The sequence below is a fragment of the Hippocampus bargibanti genome, unplaced genomic scaffold (genome assembly GCF_051943395.1).
Source record: "Hippocampus bargibanti isolate YZ-2025 unplaced genomic scaffold, ASM5194339v1 Contig00117, whole genome shotgun sequence".
Lineage (NCBI taxonomy): Eukaryota > Metazoa > Chordata > Actinopteri > Syngnathiformes > Syngnathidae > Hippocampus > Hippocampus bargibanti.
In genome coordinates this window covers 48,829-57,131 of record NW_028297097.1, presented here as the reverse complement: position 1 = coordinate 57,131, position 8,303 = coordinate 48,829, and the positions used below count along the sequence as shown (strand labels likewise).

The 8,303-nt window shown below is 44.6% G+C and overlaps 1 long non-coding RNA gene and 1 pseudogene across 1 annotated transcript; both read left to right on the top strand.

Moving 5' to 3' along the window:
- The first annotated feature begins 618 nt into the window (after positions 1-618).
- LOC148881185 (uncharacterized) lies at positions 619-3,828 on the top strand. Its single transcript, XR_016114132.1, has 2 exons — positions 619-999; positions 2,879-3,828. It is a non-coding gene; the product is annotated as an uncharacterized LOC148881185 (long non-coding RNA).
- A 4,146-nt stretch (positions 3,829-7,974) lies between these two features.
- On the top strand, positions 7,975-8,093 carry LOC148881184 (5S ribosomal RNA; annotated as a pseudogene).
- Positions 8,094-8,303: the final 210 nt, after the last annotated feature.

Genomic DNA, 8,303 nt, shown 5'->3' with positions numbered 1-8,303 from the left:
ACTTGTCAGGGTTAAGGTTACTTTCTACATTTAGTTGTTAGGGTTACTTGTCAGGGTTAGGGTTACTTGTCAGGGTTAGGGTTACTTGCTCGGGTTACTTGCTGGTGTTACATGCTGGGGTTACTTGTTAGGGTGACTTGTCAGGGTTAGGGTTACTTGTTACGGTTAGGGTTACTTGCTGGGGTTACTTTTTAGGGTTAGTTGTTAGGGTTAGTGTCACTTGTTAGGATTAGAGTTATTTGTCAGGGTTAGGGTTACTTTCTGGGGTTACTGATAGAGTGTTTATGCACATTAGTAAACATATTACGTTATTTCATGTTTAGAATTAGTAAACACATGTTTTTTTCATGTTTACCTTAGTATACATTATGAATTGTGCACGCGTAATTTCAGTCTAATTTAGTTAAATAAAATTATCAGTTTTATTAGTTCAATAGTCGTTGCAAAGAAGCAACAGCTCCAACTCCAATCTGAGACCCGCCCAACACTGAGCTGTTCGTAACCGATTGGACGGGCAAGATCGACTTGTCCGCAACTGATTGGACAACAGATCACCACTGTGTATGTTTAAAAACTTGTCAGAGCGGGAGCTCGCTCTCTTTTGCTCTTTTGCTCTTTTGCTCTTTTGCTCTTTTGCTCTTTTGCCCTTTGTCTATTTGTTCTCTCTTTGTTCGTGTGCTCGTGTCTTCGTCCCACACCGAGACGAGAAGTGCTTTTTCTGTCCCATTAGAATAAAGTAGTTTTTTGTTCACCATCTATCGTCGTTGCTGATATTTTTATCAAGTGAACTTCCGACAATACCGAACCAGGAAAATCGAACAAGAAGTTTCAACCGAACAGTTACTTGTTAGGGACACTTGACAGGGTACTGTCATATTCTATATGATATATATGATGATATATTCTCCTTGGTGTCCCTCAGAAACTTTTCCACAAGCTTCAACCAACTTCAACCGGTCCAGAAATCCTCCAAGAGCTCCTACTGTCTCGCGGTCAAAGGTTGGAATCGACTTTTGAATTTTTTTGTTTAAAGGACAACCGACGCCACCGGACAAGTTGTGTCCATTTGCAAAATCGCTTCAAATGACTTCTACTTGTTAGGGTTCGGGATACTTGTTGGGGTTACTTGTTAGGGTTAGTGTTACTTTCTGGGATTGCTTGTTAGGGTTAGAGTTACATGTTAGGGTTAGTGTTACTTTCTGGGATTACTTGTTAGGGTTAAGGTTAATTGTGAGGGCTAAGGTTACTTTCTGTGGTTACTTGTCAGGGTTAGGGTCACTTGTTAGGGTTACGGTTAATTGTTAGGGTTACTTTCTGGGGTTACTTGTTAGGGTTACTTGTCAGGGTTAGGGTTACTTGCTGGGGTTGCTTGCTGGGGTTACATGCTGGGGTTACTTGTTAGGGTGACTTGTCAGGGTTAGGGTTACTTGTTAGGGTTAGGGTTACTTGTTAGGGTTAGGGTTACTTCCTGGGGTTATTGTTGGGGTTATTTCTTAGGGTTAGTGTCACTTCAATGAGAAGGTTTCTTCAGCCGTCATCTGAACCTGGACGGCTGAAGAAACCTTCTCATTGATGGACCACTCCTGTACGACTGAGAGCTTACACAGGCATTAGTGTCACTTGTTAGGGTGAGGGTTACTTGTTAGGGTTACTTTCCGATGTTACTTTTTAGGGTTACGTGTTAGGGTTAGGGTTACTTGTTAGGATTAGGGTTACTTGTCAGGGTTAGGGTTACTTTATGGGGTTACTTTTTAGGGGTTGGGTTACTTGTCAGGGTTAAGGTTACTTGCTGGGTTTACGTGTTAGGGTTATGGTTACTTGTTACGGTTAGGGTGTCTTGTCAGGGTTAGGGTTACTTTCTGGGTTTACTCGTTAGGGTTACTTGTTAGGGTTAGGCTTACTTTCTGGGTTTACTTGTTAGGGTTACTTGTTAGGGTTAGGCTTACTTTCTGGGTTTACTTGTTAGGCTTACTTGTTAGGGTTAAGGATTCTTTCTGGGGTTACTTCTTATGGTTACTTGTTAGGGTTAGGGTTACTTGTCAGGGTTAAGGTTACTTTCTGGGGTTACTTGTTAGGGTTAGGGTTACTTGCTGGGGTTACTTGTTAGGGTTAGGGTTACTTTCTGGGGTCACTTGTTAGGGTTACTTGTTCGGGTTAGGGTTACTTGTCAGGGTTAGGGTTACTTTCTGGGTATACTCGTTAGGGTTACTTGTTAGGGTTAGGCTTACTTTCTGGGTTCACTTGTGAGGGTTACTTGTTAGGGTTAAGGTTATTTTCTGGGGTTACTTCTTATGGTTACTTGTTAGGGTTAGGGTTACTTGTCAGGGTTAATGTTACTTTCTGGGGTTACTTGTTAGGGTTAGGGTTACTTGCTGGGGTTACTTGTTGGGGTTACTTGTTAGGGTTAGGGTTACTTTCTGGGTTCACTGTTAGGGTTACTTGTTCGGGTTAGGGTTACTTGTTAGGGTTAGTGTTACTTTCTGGGGTTACTTGTTAGGGTTAACGTTACTTGTTAGGGCTAGGGTTACTTTCTAGGGTTACTTGTTAGGGTTAAGGTTACTTTCTCAGGTTACTTATCAGAGTGAGGGTTACTTGTTAGGGTTAGGGTTACTTGCTGGGGTTACTTGTTAGGGACACTTGTTAGGGTTCGGTTTACTTGTCAGGGTTAAGGTTACTTTCTGGGGTTACTTGTTAGGGTTAGGGTTACTTGCTGGGGTTACTTGTTAGGGTTAGGGTTACTTTCTGGGGTCACTTGTTAGGGTTACTTGATCGGGTTAGGGTTACTTGTTAGGGTTAGCGTTACTAAAAGTTGAGTCGGTTGTCCTTTAAAGCTATCCGTCTGACCTATCTGACCTTCTTCAAATTTTTATTCCCTCAGGTCATCTTCCTCCCTCCATCTCCGTATGCCCCATCCATCCATCTATCAACATCCACACTGTGAAGCCGGCGCGCTAACCACTCGACTACCCTGCCGCCATTATTATTGTTATTATTACGGCTACAATATAGACCCCTGCCTTTGTCATCCCTGCTCAACGCCTGCCTGATGTTTAGGCTTGGCCGTCCAGTTCGCGTCCACCTGGCCGTCTGCTTCATCCTCACGAGGTCCGCCGGAACCGGTCGCCGGCCAACGACCGTCCTGGCGCCGCGCACCTTTCCGGAAGGCGGGAGGAAACCGGAGAAGAAGCTCCACAGCGCGGGGAGGCCGGACCGGCTCCCCGACTGGCGGCTTCCGCGCCCCAGGGTCGGCGCTTCCGAGCGTTCGGGTCACGCGGTCGGTCCGGTATTCGCAATGTTTTCTCGATGCTTGACGGTTCTTTTCGAATAGCTCGCGGCGAGTTAGGCGATTCAGCCTTTTGTTCAGCTGTTAGTATCATATCAACTTTTTAAAAGCATTTCCAGAGCAAGTGAAACACGTTTTCTGAACTAAATGATGTTTTCATTGGTTTTATGTTTTATGATGAAATTAGTGTCTATTTAGGCTGCAGAGTGAAAATCTGATACATATGAGTGAAAACTTGATGATTAAGCCTTTTTTAGCTGTGAGGATCATCTTAAATTTTTATTGCCTCAAACGCATTTTAGAGCAGGTGAAAAAAGTGATTTCTTCATGGTTTTAAGTTTTATGATGAAATTAGTGTCTATTTTGACTACAGATTGCTGCACAGACACATATAAGAGTAAAACCATGATTATTAAGCAAATGAGACACGTATTCTGAAGTCAATGTTTTCTTCATGGTTTTTAAGTTTTATGATGAAATTAGTGTCTATTTAGCCTACAGAGTCTTATACTGACACATATCTTGTATAAAACATGAAGATTCTGCCTTTTGTTTATTTTTTATATTTTTATTTTATATATATATATATTTAATTTTATATTGCCTCAAATGCATTTTCAGAGCAAGTGAGACATTTTCTGAAGTACAGTAAAGTCTCGTTATATCGATATCGGTTATATTTATAATACTGCTTATTACGATACTATTTTCATTTCCCGTGCACATTTCTAGTCTTTTTATGTATTGGATTGGATTGGATTGGATTTGCCTTTATTTGTCTCGCAGTGGAGAAATTTACATTTCACAGCAGCAAAGTTATGAAAGAAATGAAAGTAGAAAAGCAAAACACAGGAGCTGCTGCAAAGGCAGCCACTCTCGCGGCGCCGTCTTGAAGTCAAAAGAACAAAAAAAACTAAATAACAAATAACATGACAACACAAAGACACAGAGAGACATTCATACTTAAGCACTTTCTGTACCCTCTTAGTTACATAAAGCAGTTCCAGATGAAAGAGGAGATAATCAAAGCGTCTCTTCACCAGTGGATCAGGGACATCATGGTGGAATGTGCACGTCGACTACAAGCTAAATGTTGAAAGCAAACACGCAGCTGTAGCATCCATTGACGAAAAGAGATTGTCTCACATCTCCTGTCCCCCATAAATAAGCTTCAATTCCACCCCGCGACAGTTCCATATACGCATCGGCGCTCTGCGCTGACGGTCCTTCCTTCTTATCGCGGGCTCCTCAATTTATCCATTTATCCATCCAGCCGCAGACTGTCCAACAGCACCGACCTTCCACTGAACAAAGCGGGGCTGTGAAGATGCTGCCCATTACAGGCGCAAAAAAGCACAATGGCCCCTGAGCTGTCCAGCGATAACAGTCGAATGGCACCGACATTCCTCCCATTCAAAAACAGTACTGGCATATCCATGCTGCCGAAAAGGCGCAATCGCTCAGCACAGTCTCCTCCTTGATGAATGTCGTGGTAAAAAATGCTGAAAAACAATCCGTATCCATTCCACACGACGCACAACAACACAAAGTGACAAAAGAAAACTCAAAAACAAGACAAAAACAACAAAAAAAGCAAGGCTCATCAGAGCACTTGCTGACGGCTGCCTACTCGGGCGCCATCTTGGACTCCTATAATTATCCTCCTATAATTAGTTCTGTTCAGTACGATTCATGGTTATTACGATAATCTGGTTACTACTGTACTCTTTTTCATCTCCCGCCAGCCATTTTGCTATGTTTATATCGATACACGCCATCGGTCGCGCCATCGGCCTCGCCATTGGTCTACTTGGTCACGTGACTTGGTTATGTGACACGCCATCGGTCGCGCCATTGGTCGACTTGGTCACGTGTCTTGGTTACGTGACCAGCTCCCGCGAGCAGACGCCATTTTCATTTTCAGACGGCAGCTCGTGTGTATCAGACGGCAGCTCGTGTGTCTTCAACAATGGCGAAACGAAAGAATTGTGATCTCGGAAGGAAGCACAGGTCAATCGTGGCTGTTGAGGAGAGTCCAACATGGAGCAAATCCTCTATTGCAAAGGAATTCGACGTGCCGCAAAATACTTTATCAACGTGGTTGAAGAGTAAGGATAAAATAAAGACGGCATACGAAGCGCTGGACTTCGGACCTGGCTCAAAGAGGATGAGAAAGGCGACACACCCTGATGTTGAGGACGCGGTGGATACCTGGATGAGACAAGCGAGGAACCAAAATATCCCGGTAACAGGAGTGATGCTGCAGACCAAGGCTGAAGCGCTTGCAAAAGAATTGGGCCATGACGACTTTAAAGGCTGGTTAAATCGCTACAAGGAACGAAAGGTACAGCAAGTCCTGAAGAATGAATGACTGTGTCTTTGTGTTGTCGTACATGTTTTGGCGGCGCGCGAACATGTGGCTCCCCTTTCCTGGCAAATTTGCGTTTTCATGTTTCATGTTTACTGTACTGTATTACTGTATGTTTGTTAAAGTCATTATAAGTGCCTTGCCTGCTGGGTCGGATAGGACATTACATAATGTCATCTGTGCTGTATGGCATGCATATTAGCATACAGTACTGTATTTGACAATAAAGATGACTTAGATTTTTGACTTTGGAAGGATCTGAAGCTACGCAAGATTACTGGAGAGGCCAAGAAAGTGGATCAGAACCAAGTTGACGACTAGCACAATGACAGACTGCAAGAGCTGCTGAGGGATTACCACCCTGACGACGTATACAACGCTGACGAAACTGGTTTGTTTTACAAGCTGCAGCCACAGAAATCATACGTCTACAAGGATGAGGATTGCCGCGGGGATAAACGTTCAAAAGAAAGACTTACAATCATGTCGTGCGCTAACATGACGGGTACCGATAAATTACAACTTATTGTTATCGGGAAATAAAAAAAAAACAAGGTGCTTCAGTGGCGTGGAGAGTTTGCCGGTCACCGACAAAGCAAACAAAAACGCTTGGATGACGTCAGACATTTTAGGGGAAAGAGCTGTAATGGACTGTTTTGGATGCCATTAGAGCAATTTCCAAAGCGTGTAGCACGGTGTCCGAAAACACCATCAAGAACTGTTTCCGTCACTGCAAATTTGAACCTCCAGGGTGCAGTGACGAAAGCAGTGAGGAAACATCTGCAGCTAATGAAAAGCTGGCTGAAATGCTAAAAGTCGCTTTACACTGCATCGTATGTTGCAGTCGACAAAGACATTGCGACATTCCCAAGTACATCAGATGCGAATATCGCAGCAGAGGTCAAAGCCAAGTATGCCCCAGGAGATTCCCGTGATGATGATGATGAGGATGAAGAAGAACCGACTGAATGCACAGCTATTGCAACACCGACAAAAGCATTGCAAGGTGCTGCGGACATGCGATCTTTCTTTGAATCCGTAGAAAATGCATCCGTTTTTTAGAAACGTTAAACAACATGGAAGTGTTTATATTAAAATATAAAAATGGGAAGCAGAAGAAGATTGATGACTTTTTTAAATTGCATACATACTTGCAGTGTTATGTACATGTACTGTATATGAATGCAAGCGGTTTTTGCAACAATGTTTGCTGTTTTGTCTGCTGAAGCGTGATGATTTAGAAAATTCACAGTGCACTATGGCTCGAGGATTCTCCCCCCTTCACCTTCCAAATATCCCGTCAATGCGCCAACCTCTTGGGCTTGGACTTGTTTTGTGCACTCGGCTTTTCTATCTCTGACAATGTGGGTGCCACAATTCACCCCCAGGCCAACAGGGGTGGCGAAAGCTCCAACCAAGCAGACGGCCTTCCCTACTCTTCCTCAGCCAGCAGAGGGCCCAACGAGAAGCGCCGGACGAAGCAACCCACACTTACTGTGTCGGACTGGGTCCGCATTTGCCGGCCGAGTTGCTCTCACAAATTGGACTCATTCTGGACAGCACCAGTCCAGATTACCGCCCAACTCGGACCGACCACCTTCTGTCTGGCTGACGGGTCGCGTTGGCATGCCAGCCGCCTAAGGAGAGTGGTGGCACCGACCCCCTCGAACGACTTCTCAGGCAAAGACTACTGACGTCCTGTCACACATCAGAGAACACCGATGGGACGCCTTGAAGAGCGTGGTGAACCAGCCGTGCCCGTGACCAGCTCGCGTTCGCCTTTGCCCTCGGTCACATATTTTGAATGTTCAGACATTAGCCAGTGCTTAGCCTATCGCATGGCAGAATAACCCACACGGCTAAGCCGGGAAAACGGCAGTCAATCCGACATCACGACCGCAGGTAGACTAAGATGGTGGCACAATAAACACGTTGACAAAGCAACTCTTCTCTCTCATTCCTCCGGACACAACAATTACGTCAGCAGAGGGCGTCAAGGACCAGACGGAGAGTAATCATAATAATACATTTAATTTCTATGCGCCTTTGAAAACTCTCAAGGCCACTTTACAGTCACGGGATAAGAACGTTTTTTTGGGGCGAGTGAACAGAGGCAACCATTCGCACCAGCGTCCACTCTACCCAGAATGAATGGACGAAACGGATTGCATTGGAAGTCAAAGGAAAGATACCCACGTTAATGTATCATCTGGACTCACATGCGCCTTATTTGACAACACGACACAAATAACCCCTTCAAGGGTACTATTCATCGATTCAAGCCTGTATTTGGAAAAACAAATCCCCATCATCATATTCCCTCGCTTACGGCCATACTACCCTGTGAATGCCCGATCTCATCTGATTGTGGTAGCTAAGCAGGGTCGGGCCTGTTTAGTACTTGGATGGGAGACTGCCCGGGAAAACCAGGTGCTGTAAGCTTTTTTTTTTTTTTGCAGCCACCCCAAACTCTGTGGGCCGAGAAATGGTCTCTCCCGTTAGCGATCCGATTTCACTTTTCTTTCACGATCACCCCGACGCGATTTTAAACGGCTTCCCACACATTGATTTTACTCTTGAGTCGCTGTGTGTAACGATATGGCTTTCCGGCAGAGGGAGTTGTCCACATGGGGGACCGTCATGACAGTACTC